Source organism: Equus przewalskii, chromosome 19, assembly GCF_037783145.1.
Source record: "Equus przewalskii isolate Varuska chromosome 19, EquPr2, whole genome shotgun sequence".
Lineage (NCBI taxonomy): Eukaryota > Metazoa > Chordata > Mammalia > Perissodactyla > Equidae > Equus > Equus przewalskii.
The window spans coordinates 50,801,243-50,823,689 of NC_091849.1; the positions used below are offsets into that span (position 1 = coordinate 50,801,243).

The 22,447-nt window shown below is 40.2% G+C and overlaps 1 pseudogene; it reads right to left on the bottom strand.

Moving 5' to 3' along the window:
- Positions 1-19,590: 19,590 nt before the first annotated feature.
- Positions 19,591-22,224, bottom strand: LOC103553246 (integrator complex subunit 12-like; annotated as a pseudogene).
- Positions 22,225-22,447: the final 223 nt, after the last annotated feature.

Sequence of the window (22,447 nt, forward strand, 5' to 3'; positions counted from 1 at the left end):
TACTGTATAGCACTTTAACAGAAGAGCATTTATTTTTAGCTTCCTACAGTCTTTCTTTTTCTTATCAATCTCCCTTTTGATTTTTAATCCATTATTTCATTTTTGTTTTTATTTCTCATCCAGATGATGATTGATCCCTGTTTTTTTGTGTTCGATTTCTCTTCATGGATATTTTAGGAAGAAGTTGGGAGAAGCTGCAACAGGGCCACCAGCCGTTTGCCATTTCAGTTGGGAAGTTCCCAAAATAAGTGTCATGATGTTCAAGGCATTTAAGGCAGGTTTTCACAGAGATTTCTCCTGCTCTTTCATCAACAATTAATAGGAACAATTCAGGTCCTTCACTAAGGGACCAAGACTGTGTCAGGGGGATCACGACCACCAGCAGTGTGGCCTCGGTGGTATAGACTGAGGTCCCTTTCCTTGCTCTTCAAATCTGCAATACTGCTAGGACATCACCTTGTCAAACCCATCAGAGACAGCAATTCAAGGCAATGCTGGGCCTGTTTCTCCTCTTTCACTCTGTCGCATGTGTGTGACGTCCTTGCTGGGAGAACTGTGGGATCCTGAGCTGATACAGCTCAATCATGGTGCAGAAAAGCAGGAGAAAGCAAAGAAAGGGATCCACAGGGCACTGGGGATGGCCTTGTGGCAAAGCAAACTCAGAGAGGTTCAGCCTTTCCTGGGCCTGAGGGAGTTACCAAAGCTGCTCAGGGAGCCCCACCACTTACTTTGAACCACTTCTCTCCCTCTCCTTGGCCCCCAACTCCCAGCATACACACACATAGACATTGCCTGGGTTTAAAACCTCCAATTATAAATTCTACTAGATACTCTCATCAGAGGAATTTAGATACTTAGTTTTACCATTTTTTAACTTTTGAAAGTCTTCCAGAGTGTCTACAAATTTCTCTTCAAACTGGAAAACAGTAACAGTAAATGAGTTCTTCTTCTTTCATTCCAAGCATAGAATTCTTAAACTTGAATGGCCCCTGTCTGGCACATAATAAGCAGAAGGAAGATTTCTGAGCTTGGCAAGGTACACAGAGAAGAGTGATCAGGGCAATTTGGAAATTTAGGTTAGTGCCATCAATGAAAGCAAATAGGTTGCAGCAGATAGCAGCTCATTCTTGCAATTTCAGTTCACCTCCATCCTGTTTCCAGCTCAGTGGATGACTGAGTCATGATTTCAGAGGGGGGTGTCATGGAGGGAAGGAACTGGAAAGTTCATCTAGTTATGGAGTTTTAATATCTAAGTAAAGCCTATCTCTCAACATGAGATCAGGACAGGACATTGTGTGTCCTCCAGCATAGGGTACACCAGGGGGCAATGACAGCCTCAGGTGCTGCCACCTGGTGCCTCTGCTATCGTTTACATCATCCTATTCCATTTTATATATTCAAAGGGGTACTTTATGGTAAAAGTGTGGGAATTTGGGGTTTCTAACTTGTCCAGTGGAAGCGTTTATTGTGGATCCACATGGCTCCACAGGGTCAGACTATAGAGACAGTGAGGTGGGGGTGGAGCAACTCCTAAAGCACCCAGTTCCAGACAAACATAAGGAGTGGTGGCTGGTCATCAAGGGAGGGTGGCCAAGGTGGGATGGGGTTGGCTAGTGAGATAGTGTTTGTGAGGCGAATGGAGACGGATGGGATGGTGAGGACCAGCCTTTGGGCACAGAGAACGCAGAAGAACTGACCAAGAGCCTCTGGTAAGTCCTGCCCCACCCCATCTTCAGTCAAGCTGATGGAGAAGAGGAAGCCTGGGATGCACTCCACATCTCCCCTACTTCCCCCTCCTGTGCTGAACTCATCCTGCCCAGGGGCTCTGAACACATCCCTCAACCCCAAGTCTGACCCTGGACTACAATGAAAACGGGTTATTGATTTATAGAGAGAAAACTACCTGGAATAGCGCTATTTCAATCTTTTGTGTACTTGTTTCTTCATGAAATTGAGAGAGGTCCAGGCTAAAGTCCCATGTATCTGTGAAGCAATCGAGAAAGTGTAATCCCATGGCTTCAGTAAACATGTTGTTATGAAGCTCAAGAGAATCCACTGGAAGCTCATGTCACAAGACATCACCTCACCTGGAACCCTCCTTTTTTGTTCCCATCTGAGGGACAAGATCTCCTGGGCTCATACATGACTCCCTCCCCAGGAAAACCCTCCAAGATTTGCTGGTGCCTCTGGTCTGGACAGAGTAGTGTGTTTCTCAGTGACACCTCCAGAGGCAGCACTCAACACAGTTCCAGGAAAACCTACCATCTTTCCACTGAGACTATGGCATTTTGACACTATAAATGCTTGCGTGTCCTCCTAGATGCTCCCCCCTCCTTTTAATAACCTCTTTACTTGTTTGCAACTTCACTAGAATATAAGCTGCCTGAGGACAGGGCCTGTGTCTATCTTGTTCATCTGGGTATCCCCAGGACCTAGTACAGGATACGGCACTTGAAGGTGCTCGACAAAATCATTGCTGAGTGAATGCATTGCATCTTTCACTGGCAGTGTCTTACAATCCCCTACTCCCCATATTTCTGGTTATGTCTTAACTTTAATTATATTTTAATATTATATATTTTTATGCTTTTATTAAGGAAATTTCTAGCATGTATAAAATAAATATAAAAGTACAAAGATCCTCCCTGTACCCTCACCCAGCTTCGATAACTATCAACTCAAGCCAGTCTCCTATCATCTGTATGCCCACTACTCTGCCCATCTCTTAAAAATTTGAAGCAGATTCCAGATATCATAGCATTTCATCCCTAAACCTGTCAATGTATATTCTCAAATATGACAATATTTAAAAATAACCACAGAGGAGATCTCGTCAAGAAAGTGGCATAAGCAGACTCTGAAGTCATCTCCTCCCATGAACACAACCAGGTTACAACTATTTTTGGAAAGCTTACCCTGGATAGAAAACTGAAAACTGGATAAAAAGAACTCCCACAACAAGGGACAGTCCTGGCTAAGGTGGAAGGGGCAGAAATTCATGCTGGAGAGAAAAAGTCACCTTCAGGAGCAGCGGAATTTCTCAGCTGGCCAGGCGGGAGTCACCCTAAGGTACGCAGGCCTCCCTGGAGAAGTGAAGTCCAGAGCGGGGCCCAATACTGTTATAAGCATCCTTCAGAGTCAGCACAACTGAGACAAGCGTCTTACTATCTGACTTTGTGGCTATTGACTGCAGTGGGGTATACCGCCAGAAAAGCTACTGGATGAAAGCCAAAAAGACTTGGGTCTTACAGGGCCCACGCACAAACTCACCCATCTCAGCAACCTAAAATCACCAGAGAGAAGGTTGACACTCCTTTGGTGAAAAGAGACTCACTTGGTGGGCTCTGGGGGCATCTTGGTGAGAAGAGGGACCTCTCTGGAGACTGAGACATTGGGGGGGGCCATTGTTCTGACCTGGTCCAGGTGTGCTGACACAGATCCCAGCAGACACCATTGAGCTTCTTCCCCTGGACTGTTAGCCCAGGGGGCTGCCACACCCACTAGAGCAGCAGATTTAATCCAGTTCAGCCAGGGCAGGCAGCCCACCACAGGGACCCACCCTGCCCAACAGCATGCCCTCAGGCTACTTGTCAGCCAGCATTGACTGGGTGCCTTGATCATCTACAGGCAGGCGAGTGTGTCTGCCTCTGTGGGGCAGGGCCTGGGTGAGGACCAGGTGAACTGTGGGCAGCATTGGTGGAGAGGTGGGGACCTCTGCAGTGGGGCATCCGGGTATGCTCCAGGAAGCTGGGAAGTGTGCATGGCTCAGGACTGTATTGACGGTGTGTGTGGTCCTGTGGGGGGTGATGCTTATCAGTGGCAGAAGACCTATGCTTCACAAATAGCCATAAAAATGATCAGCTCCACCTTCTAAAGCCTGAAACAATTGAGTGCTCCCATGCCTAAGGCCATCCCTATTCAGCTGTACTCCTAAGAGAATTGACAACAGCCTTGTAGGCCTGAGGCCTATTGCAACTGTAAGCCCCTGAGCCTAGCAACCAGCTACACTGGGTACCTACCCAATTAACAGGAAAACTGCAACATGAGTGTGCTGTTAGACCTTGTAGCCAATGTTGCTGAGGCACCCCCCCCAAACCAGATTTACAAACAAGCCAGGGAAGAAAAGACTAGACTCCCTGGATACTTGTCTTAAGAGCAACCCTGCCACAGTAGAAGGACACAAGTAGCCCACAAAGGGGTCACTCCTGGATCTTTTGGACTGGTGACAAGAGGGAAGCACACAGCTGGGCCTCAAAAAGCATCTCTTACATAAGGCCACTTCTCCAAGATCAGGAGACATAGCTGACTCACCTAATACATAGAAATAAGCACAGAGAAAGAGACATAATGAGGAGACAAAGGAATACATTCCAAGCAAGGGAACAGAACAAAACCCCAGAAAAAGAACTAAATGAAACAGAAATAAGTGACCTACCCAACAAAGCATTCAAACAAAATCTCAGAAGGATGCTCACAGAAATTAAGAGAAGATTGGATGAACACAGTGAGCTCATCAACAAAGAACTGGAAAACATAAAAAAATAACTAATCAGAAATGAAGAATACATTACTGGAAATGAAAAATTCACTACAGGGACTCAATAGCAGAGTAGAGGATACAGAAGAATGGATCAGCGAGCTAGATGAAAGTCTAGAGGAAATCATCCAAGCAGAACAAAAAAAGAAAAAAGAATTAGACAGAATGAGAGCAGTCTAAGGGAACTCTGGGACAATATCAAATGCACTAACATTGGTGTCTCAGAAGGAGAAGAGAGAGACAAGGGGGCAGAAAATTTATTTGAAGAAATAATAGATGAAAATTTTCCTAATCTAAGGAAGGAAACAGACATTCAGGTACAGGAAGCACGGAGAGCTCCTAACAAGATAAGCCCAAAGAGGCCCACACCAAGACACACTGTAATTAAAATGTCCAAAATTAAAGATAAGAGAGAATCCTAAAAGCAGCATGAGAAAGGCAACAAGTGACATACAAAGGAAAGCCCATAAGGCTATCAGTGGACTTCTCAGCCAAAACCCTACAGGCAAAAAGAGAATGGCATGACATATTTAAAGTGCTAAAAGGAAAAAAGCTACAACCAAGAATACTCTATCCATCAAGGTTGTCATTCAGAATGGAAGGAGAGATAAAGAGCTTCCCAGACAAGCAAAAATTAAAGGAGTTTATCACCAAGAAACTGGTTCTACAAGAAATGCTGAAAGGACTTATTTAAGTGGGAAAGTGATGACCACAAATAGGGATTAAAAAATTATCAAAAACAAATAACCCTCCCAAAAAAATCCAGGCAATAAAATCACTGGTAAAGGTAAAAATATAGTGAAAGTAGCAGATCAACCACCTGAGAAGATAACACAAAGGTTAAAAGACAAAAGTACTAAAATCACCTATTTCAATGATAAGAGGGTAATGGATAGACACACACAAAACAAGACATTAGATATGATTTCAAAAGCATAAAATGTGGGAGAAGGGGAGTGGAAAACTAGAGCTTTTAGAAAGAGGTCAAGCTAAAGAGTCTATCAACTCGATATAGACTGTTATATACATAGAATATTAAAAAGGATATTCATGGTAATCTCAAATCAGAAACCTATAATAAGCAAGCAAGAAAGTAAGACAAAAGAAATCAATCATATTACTAAAGATAGTCATTAAACCACAAGAGAAGAGAGCAACAGAAAGAGACAGGAACAGAGAGCAACTACTAAAACACCCAGAAAAAAAAGTAACAAAATGGCAATAAATACATATTTATCAATAGCTACTTTAAATGTCAATGGACTAAATGCTCCAATCAAATGCCATAGGGTGACCAATTGGATAAAAAAACAAGACCCATGTATATGCTGCATACAACAGACACACATCAGACCTAAAGACACTCACAAACTGAAAGTGAAAGGATGGAAAAAGATATTCCATGCAAGTGGCAAAGAAAAGAAAGTGGGGGTAGCAATACTTATATCAGATAAAATAGACTTTAAAACAAAAACTGTAACAAGACACAAAGACGGGCACTACATAAAGATAAAGGGAACAATCCAACAAGAAAATATAACTCTTGTAAATATCTATGCACCCAACATAGGAGCACCTAAATATATAAAGCAATTATTAACAGACATAAAAAGAGAAATAGACAGTAACACAATAATAGTAGAGGACTTTAACACTCCACTTACACCAATGGATAGATCATCCAAACAGAAGATCAATACAGAAACACTGGCCTTAAAGGACACATTAGACCAGATGGACTTAGTAGATATATACAGAACATTCCATCCAAAAACCACAGAATACACATTCTTTTCAAATGCCCATGGAACATTCTCCAGGATTGATCACATATTAGGCCACAAAACAAGTCTCAATAAATTTAAGAAGATCGAAATAATACCATGCATCTTTTCTGACCACAAAGGTATGAAACTACAAATCAACTACAGGAAGAAAAGCCACAAAAATGTGGAGATTAAACAAAATGCTACTGAACAATGATTGGGTCAATGAAGAAATCAAAGGAGAAATCAAAAAATTTCTGGAGACAAATGAAAATGAAAATACGACATGCCAAAATCTGTGGGATACAGGAAAAGTGGTTCTAAGAGGGAAGTTTATGGCAATTCAGGCCTACCTCAACAAAGAAGAAAAATCCCAAATACACAATCTAAAAGTGCTCCTAAAGGTACTGGAAAAAGAACAACAAACAAAGCCCAAAATCAGCAGAAGGAAGGAAATAAGAAAAACCAGAGCACAAATAAACGAAATGGAGACTAAAAAAACAATACAAAAAGCTAATGAAACCAAGAGCTGGTTCTTTGAAAAGATAAACAAAATTGACAAACCCTTAGCTAGATTCACCAAGAAAAAAAGAGAGAAGGCTCAAATAAATAAAATCAGAAATGAAAGAGGAGAGATTACAATGGACACCTCAGAAATACAAAAGATAATAAGGGAATACTAAGAAAAGCTATATGCCAACAAATTGGATAATCTAGAAGAAATGGATAAATTCTTAGAAACAAACAACCTTCCAAAACTGGACGAAGAAGAAGCAGAAAATTTGGATAGACCGGTCACCAGTAAGGAGATTGAAACAGCAATCAAAAACCTCCCAAAAATAAAAGCCCAGGGGGGCTGGCCCCGTGGCCGAGTGGTTAAGTTCGCGCGCTCCGCTGCAGGCGGCCCAGTGTTTCGTTGGTTCGAATCCTGGGCGCGGACATGGCACTGCTTGTCAGACCACGCTGAGGCAGCGTCCCACATGCCACAACTAGAAGAACCCACAACGAAGAATACACAACTATGTACCTGGGGGCTTTGGGGAGAATAAGGAAAAAATAAAATCTTAAAAAAATAAATAAATAAATAAATAAAATAAAAGCCCAGGACTAGATGGCTTCCCTGGTGAATTCCACCAAACATTCAAAGAAGACTTAATATGTATCCTTCTCAAACTCTTCCAAAATATTGAAAAGGAGGGGAGGCTTCCTAACGCCTTCTATGAAGCCAGTATTATCCTGATACCAAAACCAGACAAGGATAACACAAGAAAAAGAAAATTACAGGCCAATATCACTGATGAACATCAATGCAAAAATCCTCAACAAAATACTAGCAAATTGAATACAACAATACTTTAAAAAGATCATGCATCATGATCAAGTGGGTTTCATTCCAGGGCTGCAGGGATGGTTCAATATCCACAAATCAATCTATGTGATACACCACATCAACAAAATGAAGAATAAAAATCACATGATCATCTCAATAGATGCAGAGAAAGCATTTGACAAGATACAGCATCCATTTATGATAAAAACTCTAAATAAAATGGGTATACAAGGAAAGTACCTCAACATAATAAAGGCCATATATGACAAACGCACAGAAAATATCATTCTCAATGGAGAAAAACTGAAAGCTATCCCTCTAAGAACAGGAACCAGACAAGGATGCCCACTGTCACCACTCTTATTTAACATAGTATTGGAAGTCCTAGCCAGAGCAATCAGGCAAGAAAAAGAAATAAAAGGGATCCATATTTGAAAAGAAGTGAAACTCTCACTCTTTGCAGACAACATGATTTTATATATAGAAAACCCTAAAGAATCCACTAAAAAACTTTCAGAAATAATAAATGAATACAGTCAAGTTGCAGGATACAAAATCAACATACAAAAATAGGTTGCTTTCCAAACCCTAACAAGGAAGTAGCAGAAAGAGAAATTAAGAATACAATCCCATTTACAATTGCAACAAAAAGAATAAAATACCTAGGAATAAACTTAACCAAAGAGCTGAAAGATCTGTACACTGAAAACTATAAAACATTGTTGAAAGAAATCAAAGAAGACACAACAAAATGGAAAGATATTCCGTGCTCTTGGATTGGAAAATTAACATAGTTAAAATGTCCATACTTCCTAAAGCAAGCTACAGATTTATCACAATCCCTATCAAAGTTCCAACAACATTTTTCACAGAAACTGAACAAAGAATCTTAAAATTTATATGGAACAACAAAAGACCCCGAATAGCCAAAGGATTCAAAGAAAAGAACAAAGCTGGAGGTATCACACTCCCTGATTTCAAAATATTCTACAAAGCCATAGTAACCAAAACAGCATGGTACTGGCACAAAAATAGACACACAGATCAATGGAACAGAATCGAGAGCCCAGAAATATACCTACACATTTACAGACAGCTAATATTCAACAAGGGGGTCAAGAGCATATAATGGAGAAAGGAGAGTCTCTTCAATAAATGATGTTGGGAAAACTGGACAGCTACATACAAAAGAATTAAAGTAGACCATTATCTTACACCATGCACAAAAATCAACTCAAAATGAATTAAAGACTTAAATGTAAGACCCGAAACCATGAAACTTCTATTAGAAAACATAGGCAATACACTCTTTGACATCGGTCTGAGCAGCATATTTTCAAGTCCCATGTCTGACTGGGCAAGGGAAACAAAAGAAAAAATGAACAAATGGGACTACATCAGACTACAAAGCTTCTGCACAGCAAAGGAAACCATCAACAAAAGGAAAAGACAACCTAACAATTGGGAGAAGATATTTGCAAACAGTATATCAGATAAGGGGTTAATATCCAAAATATACAAAAAGCTCATACATCTCAACAACATAAAAACAACAACCCAATTAAAAAATGGGCAAAAGATCTGAACAGAGATTTCTCCAAAGAAGATATATGGATGGCCAACAAGCTTATGAAAAGATGCTCAACATCATTAGCTATCAGGGAAATGCAAATCAAAATTACAATGAGGTGTCACCTCACTCCGATCAGAATGGCTATAATTAACAAGGCAGGAAACAAAAAGTGTTGGAGAGGATGTGGAGAGAAGGGAACACTTGTACACTGCTGGTGGGAGTGCAAACTGGTGCAGCCACTATGGAAAGGAGTATGGAGTATCCTTAGAAAATTAAGAATAGATCTACCATATGATCCAGCTATTCCACTGCTGGGTATTTATCCAAAGAAGTTGAAAACACAAAGGCATAAAGATACATGCACCCCTATGTTCATTGCGGCATTATACACAATAGCCAAGACTTGGAAGCAACCTAGGTGCCCATCAAGGGAAGAATGGGTAAAGAAGATGTGGTATATATACACAATGGAATACTACTCAGCCATAAGAAATGATGAAATCCGGCCATTTGTGACAACATGGATGAACCCTGAGGGTATTATGCTGAGTGAAATAAGTCAGAGGGAGAAAGTCAAATACCGTATGATCTCATCATAAGTAGAAGATAAAAACAATGACAAACACATAGCATTGGAAATTGGATTGGTGGTTATCACAGGTGAGGGGGGAGGGAGAAGGCAAAAGGGATGATTAGACTCACATGTGAGGGGATGGGATATAACTAGGTTTTTGGTGGTGAACATGATGTAATCTACACAGAATTCAAAATATATTATGATGTACATCTGAAAGCTATATAATGTTATACTCCAATGATATTGCAATATAATAGAAAAATAAATAAAAATTTAAAAAACCATGTCACACTTAAAATCACACCTGAAAAATTAATAATTTTTTATTATCTAATATTCAATCAGTCATCAGGTTTCTAATTGTTGTATAAGTGTCATAAATGATATTTTATAGTTTGTTGAATCCAAATCCAAATAAGTTCTATACATTGTGATTAGTTTCTTTTGTTTTCCTTAAACATTTCTTATAATTGTTTATGTGGTTTCATGGGCAGAATATTTAAAATTTCTAGTTGGTCAAGTCAGTCCCATTCTTATTTAATATGCAGATATTTTTATTGAAATATGCAAGACCATTCATAGGTCATCTAATATTCAAATCTCCCAGCTTATGGGAGAAAGGATTTTGACAGTCAATTTTAGATCCAACTTAATATGAATGAACTCAGAACCAACCTCTAGCCCAGCAGCAGCCAGGAGCCACTGGATCGACTCCATCTGCCCTCCTGTGCTGAAGTAGTGCAGCCTGGGCTTCTCTGACGAGATGCAGTCCCCTGGATTCTCTAAATCTGAATCAATGAATGAACTTATGAATGAGACCACAGAAACGCACTGTACTTTATGATGTACATTTGCCCAGAAGGGTGAACTATATGCCTTCTTCATGGTAGGGTTGGAGGAATCCCATAAAAGTCTCCCTTGGTCCAAATTCTCACCCAATAGTGGCCATGATGGCGAAATTACACAAAACCAGTCTCAGGTTGACATTTGTCCTCATTCTGAGGACATCAAAAAAGTAGCTTGTTTCCCACACAGACGCAGGCCCTGCGAGCCTGTGAGGGCCTTGAAACCAGAGGACTTCCCTGACAGCGAGGAGGAGAAGGGAGCAGAGTCACTCCTCAGCTCTTTGGCTGTCATGCTGCACTTGTTCAAAAGCATTAACTGGGGCTTAGTCTTGCCCCGACTGTCCCTCAAACCTTCTAAATTCTCGCCACAGAAGAGGATGTTCATTCCTTTTTTCTGTTGAAATTGCATATTTTTCCACTGCAGGATGAACTTTATTTTACAATCTAAAAATATGGATGTTAGTGCATTACTTTTATAGTATATGGAAAGGAACTAACATGTTTAGTGTCTACCACATAATGGACATTTTATCATTTTTATCTTCATTTCATCTTCATAAAAATTACTTGAGGTAGATCTTGCTATTATTCTAAGTTCACAGTTTGAGATTCTGCTGTCTATAGCGGTTAAGAAACTAGCCTAACATAAGTGGTGAACCTAGCAATCAAACGGACTTTTGACACCAAATTCTTGTAGCTTCTCTATACCAGTGATAAATAAATAGCAAGCAATAGAATATTGGAACATACGAGGAAGCCATTTGGAGTAAACCTAATTTGGCCTGACCCTGTTTTTCCAAAAGGGTCTGACATGGCCATTGAGCGTGCATTGTATATCTGACTTAAGCCTTTGCTATGTCCCAAAGGCAAGAACAAATGGCCTTAAGATAAAGATGCAACTTTTCCCTTTTGGCATTTCCTTCAGGATAAGCATCTCTCCCTAGGCTAGGAACTGATTGTTGTGCTCACCCTTTGACCACTGAGCTCAAGACAACAGACCTGCTACCTGCTGTGTCCATCAAGGCAGCAGACTTACTACCTACTGTGCAAATAGCTGTGCTGTGCTGGCTAGGCAGACTAGCGACTGTGGTAAAAGGGACATACCTATCATATGTGACGTATGTTCTTTGTTCCAAGATGGTATAAGATTCTGTGTACCCCACTTCTTTGGTGCCTTTCCTTCCTCGGGGAAGGAAGGCCCTGGGCCAAGCTAGTCCTTAGATCTGGCTCACAATAAACTCACCCCAATTTTCATTTATAGGTTAGTCGTGGATTATTTTCATTGTCTTTTCTTGGATAGTTGGCAGGATTTCAGAGAAGCCCACCAGAGACCACCTGGAATCCACACTGAACCAACATTCAGTACCAACAGGGGCCCACTGAGCCCCCCTGGCTCACTGCATTCTTCAGGTGACCCTGGTGAGTTCTCCTTAAACTCAGGCCTCCTTATTTTAAGTCAATGATCCAGAGTTTATATGAGCTGTTTCAAACCTTAAGACTAGATTTCATAAGGGGGTACCAGTACCCACCCTAGGTAAGAGAAACCTAGGGGAAATTCCTGGGAAAGAGTAACCTACGGGGAATTTCCTAGGCCAGAGAAGCCAAGGGGGAACTTTGGAGTAAATGAGGCAGGCTGACATTTTTAATTTGGATTTAAATTGGAAAGAATTGTGTTTATAAAGTCTGAACAAACTGCTTGATAGAGAAATGAGAGACTGAACATGTTCAGCTCTGAAGAAAAGGGGCACTTTACTCCTGGCCAAAAAGGCATTCTCAAGTGACTGAGGACCTCAGCAGGAGTGTTGGAGGATCAAATGCCTCATGATGCATAGTGGTCCCATAGGGAACTCCACTCTCATTCACATCAATTAATTACATGTTCATCCAGGGATGTGTACATAAGGATTGGTCACCAGAGCTCCGAACCCCAGCGGCAGTTTTAGACTGCCAGCAGGAGAAACCAAGGCATGTAAGAGAGCATTTATGACCTTTCTTTAGGAAGCAAGACTTGCAAGCAACACACTTATGACCCGTTACACTGTCCTTAGAAGTTGTTCAGACTTTATAGCAAAACAAAATTAAAAGAAAAGTGGGAAATTGAGCTTCTAAAAAAGCCTGACCAGTTCCCAAATGGGCAGTCTCTCCTCTGAACTCCAGTTGGCATCATGCTGTGACTTGCAGTTGCTTAACAAAAGAGGGAATATTCCCATCCCAGACTCCTAAAACAGAAAGAAAGAAAGAAGAAAAATCTGGGAAAAGAAGTTTTTGCACATGCAGTCTGCTATGGAAGCACTCTTACCCAAAAATCTAAGGAAAATCTTTGTTGTGTCTGTCTATTGTTTATGTGTTTGTCTATATATATACGTTATAACTGTGAGGCATTTTACCTCCAGGTGACACAATTTCTAAAGAGATCTATTCAATTGACTTAAAGGAAGTGCTTACAAAAATTTTCCTAAATGCAACCAACCCAAATGTCTTCCAAGTTAACATAAGATGAAATAATCTTTGGTAAATGAAAGTTGTTTATCGGTTTGATAAAAATAGGCACGTCGTAAGAGCTATCAGCATTGGATATGATGCAGACATGCAGCCTTTATTCTGTCTATTGGTCAGATAAACTGTTGTTATCTCTATTACAAAACTGGTTAACAAAAATAATAATTTAAAATGGCTAATTTTGTCTAATGTCTCATGAATTCTTCTAGGTAATCTAAATAATTATTGGGAACAAGTAACTAAATAGATGAGAAAAAGATGAGTATTAGGTAAACTTTTAACAATAATTATGTGTTATGGGGTATGTACTTAAAATAACTTCAAAAGTCTCTTTGGTAACTTGAAACTTTGAAGTTTTACTAGGTTTTTTAATGATAAAGTTTCATTAAATATCTAGATTTATCTCTAAATAAGAAAAATATTAGACATTATTAAATAAAAGTTTATCTACTCTTGGCTTCTTATTACAGAAAAACTAAAAAGTATTTGAGTCTGTTGGTAAACATGTCTTGTGTTTTGTTAAAAGGTTATACTATAAAGTAACATGTTTTTAGAAATTGTAAAAGGTACAACCTCCCCATAATTCATACCCTAAATGAAGTCTTTATTTTGACATTCTTTGAGAATTTTCAGAGGGCCCCTGGGACTTCTCAAAGAAATTTGTTTGGTCTTCCTATCAAGGGAGAGATACTAATTAGGCTTGTTTGATGCTAAATTGCATGGGAAGCATTGTCAAGTAAATGATGATAAATCTTAGGTTATATTGTTCAGGTAAATATTCACTATTTTGATCCTACTACCTTGCTTCCAACATCACAAGGGGAGATGACCACGATTGCATTCTGTTATTTCATTTGGTTTACAGATGAGTTTTAAATAATAAGCAAGGATGTTATCAAGCTGTATATACTGTCCACCCTCAAGAATGTTCACTATTTCTATTAACTCTGCTAACCCAGTCAAAGATTTCCTTCTATAGGCTCAAGAAGTCATCACAGAGGAGAAAAAAATATATATATATATTATATTTTTAAAAAGGCATGTGAAACTTTAATTTTTATATGTCAAAATAGTTAAAATGTTCCAGAGGGCCTTTATTTTTTTTTTTTCCTTCTTGGTCACATTGTTTCTCATTGACATGTAACATATTTCCTCTTTTTAATAAGTTTGGTTCAAACTTCCTCAACTAACACTCATTGAGCAGTTTCATGTATCAAGCAAGAAAAGCTGGTTGGGGACAAGATACAAGTCTGATTTGTTCCCTGCCCTAAATGGGTTTAAGTCTAGTCAGAAAAAAATGCTTGTAGACACCGAGATTCTGAGACTTCCCTCTGTAAGGTCTCTGCTTTGTTCTTTTTATGTTGATGATACTTCCAGGGCACTACTGACTCTCATTATGTTGCCTTCTACTTGGCCACTTCATGTTCCTTCTAAAAACTAATTCTATGCTCCATCGATGTATCTAGCTCTCCCCTCAAGACTTCCCAAGTTACAGAGACACAAGGTATATGAGAAGTCAGTTAGTCCTCCAACTGTGTAACAAATACACTGCACCCCAGAAAGAGCACGTAATTTGCCAGCCAAATCATTGATGATAAAGTCTAGAAATCCTAATTCTCCTGACACTCAGACTAGTCTTCTTATTGTTCCTTATTACTGAATTTTCACAGCCTGCAGAGATTACAGTTGTCGTGCCCCCCACTAAATTGTGGGCTCCCAGAAAGCAGAGAAGGTGTCATTGTCTGTTAGCACAATACATTGCTTGCTATGCCACTTGCTCAATGTTCAGCACACCCTCCATAGGACATGGCATCGTTAGCTCTCAAGAGCCACACTTTTTCTTTTTTTTTCAGCATTTCACTCATAGGGCTCACCTTTTTTATAGTACAGCAGTGAAGAGTAATTAAATAATAAGCTGGGATCATGGTAATAAAGGAACCAATCCTGATTATAAAATCCAACATTTTGCTATTTAAACAGAACTATCAAAGCAGTAGAACTCTCCCACAGAGGAGAGACATCCTGACTACACGAAGAGATTGAGAAAGTGCTTTAGGAGCATAGCCAGGGGGAATATGTAACTTGGCAAATGGAAGGACTGTGCAAAATCCTCTGTCGGCCTGGGGACGTGACAGCTCAAGAGAAGGGCTGTTCTGAACTTTGCCTAAGAAATAAATCTGGATGCACTTGCCTAACTATCCTAAAAGTCCTATTCTTTTAGATTCTCTGTCAATTTGGAGACTTTTCTTCATAAGAAACCCAGATCACCTTTTTGTCCCCCAAACATTGAACCAGGAGGAGGAAGAGAAAGAGGAGAAGGGAAGGAGGAGAGGAAGCGAGTGAGGAGGAGGGGGAGGAAGAGAAAGAGAGGGAGAAGAAGAAGCAGAAAGAGACAGATAAGGAGAGGGAAAATAGCATGCTACTCAGCGCTCAACCACAAAGTAACCACATGAACAAGTGAACACGTGTGAAATCAGCTATGAAGTGTAAGTTCAGATTCTGATGGGCAAGAATTGGTTGGTTGGTTTCCCAGTAGCAGATGCTGGTTCAAGAGGCATGCAAACCACTCAGATGTATTTTCTTTTCACTGCTCAAGTGGGGGTCCTCAACTGTGTGACCCTGCCAGATTTAAATCCAGTAGGGTTTTGTGCTGACTCCCGTATGAATCACAGTAATCCGTCATCTGGAATAGAGAAAGCCTCTAGCGTAAGCTCATACCCTCCTCCTGACATGGGAAGGGTTGTGTTTTCACATTGCCCATGATAATTACTCTTACTTTTCCTATTTCATCATATTCTCTGCCTTCATTTTCTAAATTCTTGTTGTTTTCCTTTAAAGACATGTCCTTGAGGAACTAATAATGCTTGAATTGTCTCCTGAGCACACAACCAAGGCAGAATAAGAACATAAAAGAACCCGCATACAGTAACACATTTACAAATATTTTCCTAGTGAAACAGACATGAGAAAACTTATGAAAATGTATGAAGTCAACATGAACCTAACTCAAAGTTCAGGTTGGCTCTCTGCTCAGCAGCTCAATGCCAAGTCCTGGTGTGTATGTTAGATGCTGTAGTACTGTGACAATTCTTTCCCTCCAAAGGGGGTCAGGTCCAATAAGGACAGCCATGCCCACAGATCTCAAAGCTCCTCCTACTTCCACACTAGACCTGAAAGAAAATGACAAATCAATGTTTCATTTCAAGGTGATCCATAATTGCATGAACAAGAGATTTCCAGTTTATTTGGCTGCCCAGCAGATCAGTGGGGACCAGCTTCTACATACACTGCTTATTGAAGAGTTCATGAAATTGGCTGCAAAATTTATGGCAGATGGAAAAGTCTTGTGGGGAGAGAGGGACTGTGTCATAGGAAGGCAGTGTGAGAAAAGAGGGTGTGATAGCGAAAATAGGGGGATAGCAATCTAAATTTGCAAAATGGACTCTATAATGAATACTGTTGCAACCCAAATTCTATAGGCTCAAAGAATCTGGCTGAGACATCCTAGTCCTGGTTGGGAGGACCTTAGCAGCATTATGTGGGTCATTTGCAGACCCTTCTCTTCTTGACTACACTGTAGCTTTGCTCTCTAGCCCCAGGTCCTTTGCATGTGCCGTTTCTTCTGCTTGGAACAGTCTCCCCTCCCTACTCTCAGGTATCTTGCACTTCCTGGATCACGTCACTATTTTGACCTTATGTGTTTAATATCTGCTTTCCCCTTGTTGACTGTGAGCTCCTTGATGACAGGGCTGCCAAGTGCCCATGGCTGACACAGTGCCTGGCACATGGAAGGGACTTAATAAATATATATGATTTATGGGATTCTAATGGAAAATTTCTAACATATAGAAATGTAGAAAGAAGTATAATGGGCCTTGACATACCCATCTCCTTGTTTCAATAATTGTCAGTGATATTTTGAAACAAATCCCAGACTTCATTTTATTTCATCAATAAATAATTTAATGCATATCTTTTAAACTTTTGTGAAATTATTTGCATTACAGAAAAATTGAAAAGTGTACAGAGTTCCCAAATACTCTTCACCCAGTTTTCTCTAATGTTAATATCTTACATAACCACAGTGCAATGATCAAAACCAGGAATTTAACATTAATACAATACTATCGACTAAACTCCAGACCTTTCTCGAGTTTCCCCAGTTTTTCAACCAATATTCTTTTTCTAGTCTGGGATCCCACACCATTTAGTTACCATAGTCTCCTCTAGTCTGTGACAACTCCTCAGTCTTTCCTTGTCTTTCTTAATCTCGGCACTTTAGAAGATCATTGGTTAGATATCTTGTAGAATATACTTCAATTTGCATCTGCCGGATGTTTCCTCATGATTTGCTTGGAGTTATAGTTTTGTGTGTGTGTGTGCACTGAGGAAGATTAGCTCTGACCTAACATCTATGCCAATCTTCCACTATTTTATATGTGGCTCACTGCCACAGCATGGCTGATGAGTGGTGTAGGTCCATGCCCAGGATTCAAACCCGTGAATCCAGGCCACCAATGCAAAACATGCCAAACTTAACCACTAGGCTGTGGGGCCAGCCCCCTTAAATGATACATTTTTTGCAAGAATTCCACAGAAGTTATGCTGTTTCCTTCTCACTGTATCATTTCCAGACATAACATCATATCCAAAACATAGTATGTTTAATTAGTTAATGTCTTATTAATGGTGACGTTAACTTTGATCTTTTGATTAAAGTAGTGTCTGCCAGGTTTGTCACTTTCAATGTTACTATTTATCTTTTCGGAATTAATAAATATCTTGTGGGGAGATACTTAGTGACTATGCAAATATTCTAAGTAAACTTTCATTGACTAATTTCAGCACCCACTATGGATCTTGCCTGTAGCAAACGTTACCATAGTGTTTGCTTAATGGTGAGTTTCCTCATTTCCTTCTACATGTAATAATTGGGATTCTTCCTTAAGGAAGAGCTGTCCCCTCTCCCTTTATATATTTATTCATTCATGCATTCAGTGGGTTACTTATATCAGTATGTGGATATTCTATTCTAAGAGTTACAGTCTAATACTACCAATATACATTTTGTTGCTCAAATTTGGTCTTTCCAGCTTTGGCCTTTGGGAGCTACTTCAGGTTGGCTCCCATGTCTTTATGACAAGTTCTCTCTTTTTGTGAATATTTCCGTATATTTTCTGTACCAAACACGTTCCAGGCTTATCTTGAATTTCCTGTGTCCCGGTCCGGAAATCAGCCATTTCTCCAAGGACCCTTGTTTCCTTTTATTGGAAAAGGGTATTCGGAAACTAGGATCTGGTCACTGTCTGCATTCATTGCTTCTGGGATTTCAATGCTCCTGGGCCTCCTCAGCAGGAAACATATGTATATTCATGTAGATATATGTATATGTATGTATGTACATTAACCCACACATACACACACCTCCATGTGTATATCTGTCTGCATATATATACATAATATAAAAACTAGAGTACAGCATTTTTCTTTTTAGCTTGTATATTTCTTTTTGTCTGGAGCCTACAGTACGCAGTCAAAATGCTGATTCAAAAGTTATTTAGGGTAATTCTTCCCCATCCCCTCAGCTCAGTGATAATAGTCATTTGAAATGCTGTTAGGTCGCTGGTGTTTGCATTCCATTTTGGTTTCCCCCACCTCCTGCTTGGTTTTGATTAATTACTTAATTTTTGAGCACATGAAACTTTCTCATGGTTCTAAGAATCCGAATTTTACAAAAAAATGTCCTCAGAGAGGTGGCATGCCCTCCTCATCCTCCTGCCCCATTTCCATTCCTTCTTCCTTCCACCCCTTTCTCACCCACCCTCTGTAGGTAACAATCTCATTTTCCCTGCTGGTTTTCTTTTGCGCGACTGAGCAGATACATGTATATTTTCTTGTAACCTCTTCTTTCTCCCCTAAAAGACAACACACTACAGATGCTCTTTTGTACTTTTTTTTCACTTAATGGTAGATCCTGGAAATCACCTCTGTTTAAATTCACAAAGATCTCTCTTATATTTTTATAGCTTCATAGTACTCCATTGTATGAATGTATCGTAATTTATGCAACCATTGTCATGTGTGTGTCTGTGTGTGTGCGTGTGTGTGTGTGTGTGTATGGACATTTACATTGTTTCTAGGATTTTGAAATTGCAAACAATTCTGCAATGAAAAACATTGTATATATGCATTTTGTATCATTGAAGGTTTACATTAGTATATTTCTTTAAAATGTAAGTACTCTTTTTCTAGACAATTGTCCTATTCAATTATAACACAAAAAATTTAGGATTTCTTAGTTTAATCAAATATCTAGTATCCAAATTTCCTCAATTGTCTCATAAGGATTTCTTTTTTTTTCATTGTGAAGATTTTTATTAAATTATAATGTATTACAGTTTATGTCCTAATAATAAGATTTTAATCTTTAGGGTAACGTGATATAAAAACCTACTTGGCTATGTTACTTCTTGAGTTTCTTCTGGGTGGCTTTCGTCTTGACCATCTGTAATCGCGTCACGGCATTGAGCCGTGATTCTTGAGAAGTTGGACATTTAAGTGATACTGAGGGAGAGTGGCTCGGTTCTGAGGTGGTTTTGCTGGTGGTACTTCTCTAGGCCCTGATGTCCCGCTATTTCCATTCCCACTTAGTTGGCTGCTGCTTCATAGAACTAAGCTACTGGGACAAGGAAGACCTACTTTGCTAACACTGTCACAACTAACTGAGCAACTGAAAAATAAATGAGAAGCAATAGCATATATTGGAGAATATGAGGAAACCATTTGGTGTAAAACTAATTCGACCTGACCTTGTTTTTCCAAAAGGTCCTGACCTTGGGCCAGATGTTATCTGCTTTTGTCACAGATTAATTGCCCCGAGGAACTCAAGGGTGGGTTTGGAAGCATTTAGTTGTTTTTCCAAATTCATTTTTCCCTTCTGTTACATTAATGAGGTGCAATCACCAACCACCCTGAACGGGACCAGGAACTGGACCAGGCCTCACCCCAAGAGCTATACCTGTGACCTTTGCCTTCTTTTTAATGCTAAAATCTCTCCAGGGGGAGCTGAGGCCTTATTACCATAACCTGCAATGTATGTGGAAGCATGTTTCCCAACTGAGCCTGTGCAAGTGAATACCCGCATCTCCATTTTGAATATTCATTCCGCGTCCGAAATAAATGTCCCTGCTTCCCTTTGTTCAGGGATGCTATGACTTTGGAAATGATTCCACATGGTCTCCTATTTGCTGCAAATATACTTCACTTTGTGAGACTAGTTACTTCTGGTGGAGAGTCTGATAACTCACCAGAAGGCGAACTTTGGTTTCGGTGACAATTTAAACATTTACAATGTGCCAAAGACGAGAATGATGCCCTTAAAGATAGGGATGTAGCTTCCCCCCATATCAGCATTTCTTTAAGGATAAGCACCTCTTCCTAGAAACTAAGGATTAATTACTGACCTGCTGTGCTCACCTTGTGACCCCTAACCTGCTGATCACCAACCTGCGGGGCCACTAAGCATCCTGTGACAGCAGTAAAAGAGATATTCCTGTCATATGTGATGTGTGCTCTTTGCTCCGCTCAGTACACCCCACTTCTTTGGTGCCTTGCCTTTCTTGGGGGAGGAAGGCCCTGGGCTAGTCCTCAGATCTGGTTCATAATAAGCTCATCTAAATTTTGATTTATAAATTGATTATGGATTATTTGTGTTGACAGTAACTAAGACTAGATTTGCCCAAAGTTGGAGGTGGAGGTGGTTTCAATGGTACAGTGGGTGTATTGCTGTTGCTGGAACCTATTTTGAAATCTATTCCACCGTTGCATGAGGTTGCCAGACCAGTCAAACCCACAGGCTTCCGGTTAGCTGATGAGGTAGCAGATTTCCCCCTGCTGTTCTGGGTCGCTGAACTCAATTTTGCTGTTAACGGACCAGAGAAGAAGTTTTAACAGCAAAAGCTGCCCATCCAGTTAGGTCACTAGTTCCTGAAGAGGAAACACTGGTACTAGAAGAATTCCAGAAATAACTCTGGATGCCTTGACTTCTGTTCTGTTAAATGCTAGAAAAGTTGTCTCTTATTTGAGTTTCGTTTCTGGTTTCTTAACCAATGGGTCTTTGACAGCTGGAGTTATACAAATAACAGTAGGGGCTGGCTTCTGTGGTGGTTTCTGAGCTTTCTGAGCCATTCTTTTCATTTGTCTGGTACATCGGGCACAATACCACACCAGGTGAGGATCATTCACTTCTTTGTCTGTCACCTGGGGCTTATGGCAATCTTAGTGGTGGAGACTGTGGCACTCCTTTCTACCAATGGATTACTGGATGCCACCGTCATGTGCCAACAAACAACCCAGGCCTATCTCATCTCCACAGCAAAATCATCAGCACTGGTCTACTCAAAGCTGGAAAGATCAGCCATAGCTAAATGCTTGCTGGTTTGGACGGTAATGGGAGAGGACTGTGTCTCTGGTTTCTCCAGTCCAGGTTTCTTTGGAAGATCAACGGCTTCAGTGATGTCAGATTTCATTTTATCAGCAGGGATACTCTCAATTTCTTTCTTTACCTTTTCCGTTGTAAAGACCTTGCCGTTATTACTGCCAGAAGGAAGACTGGATGATGTTTTGGGCTCTTGCTTACTAGAAATAGTTTTTGTGCTTGAAATTTTGCTTGACTCCAAGTCCTTTTGAGATGGACAGGATCTTGAATCAATGCCCCTAGCCAAAGATTCATCAAGAAACGCTTTTAGCTTTTCAGCAGGATCCTTACTCTTTGAATGTAAGAAGCCTAGTGCTTTCAAAGACATGGGATCAAGGGGCCAGCCCTGTGACATAGTGGGTAAGTCTGCATGCTCTGCTTTGGCTGCTCAGGGTTTGCAGGTTCAGATCCAGGGCATGGACATATGCACCACTCATCAAGCCATGCTGTGGCGGAAGGCATCCCATATACAAAATAGAAGAAGATGGGTACCAATGTTAGCTCAGAGAAAATCTTCCTCGGCAAAAAGAGGAAGATTGGCAACAGATGGTAGCTCAGGGCCAATCTTCCTCACAAAAAAAAAGATATGGGATCATGCTCCAAGTTCCCTGTAGCAGCCATTGCAAACATCACTCTGCCCACCGCCCCATCTGCTTCCAGTGGCCCCTTCCAAACCCCACCCAGCCCCAGCCAGCCCAGAGCTGAAGAACAAACCTTCATACAGATTTCTTTACAGTTGGTTTATTTGCATCGGGATCCAAGCAGGTCCACACATTGCATTTGGCGATAGGAATAAACATATTTTGAAGACGTGGTGATATCGAACCTGAAGTGAGTTTGCTCA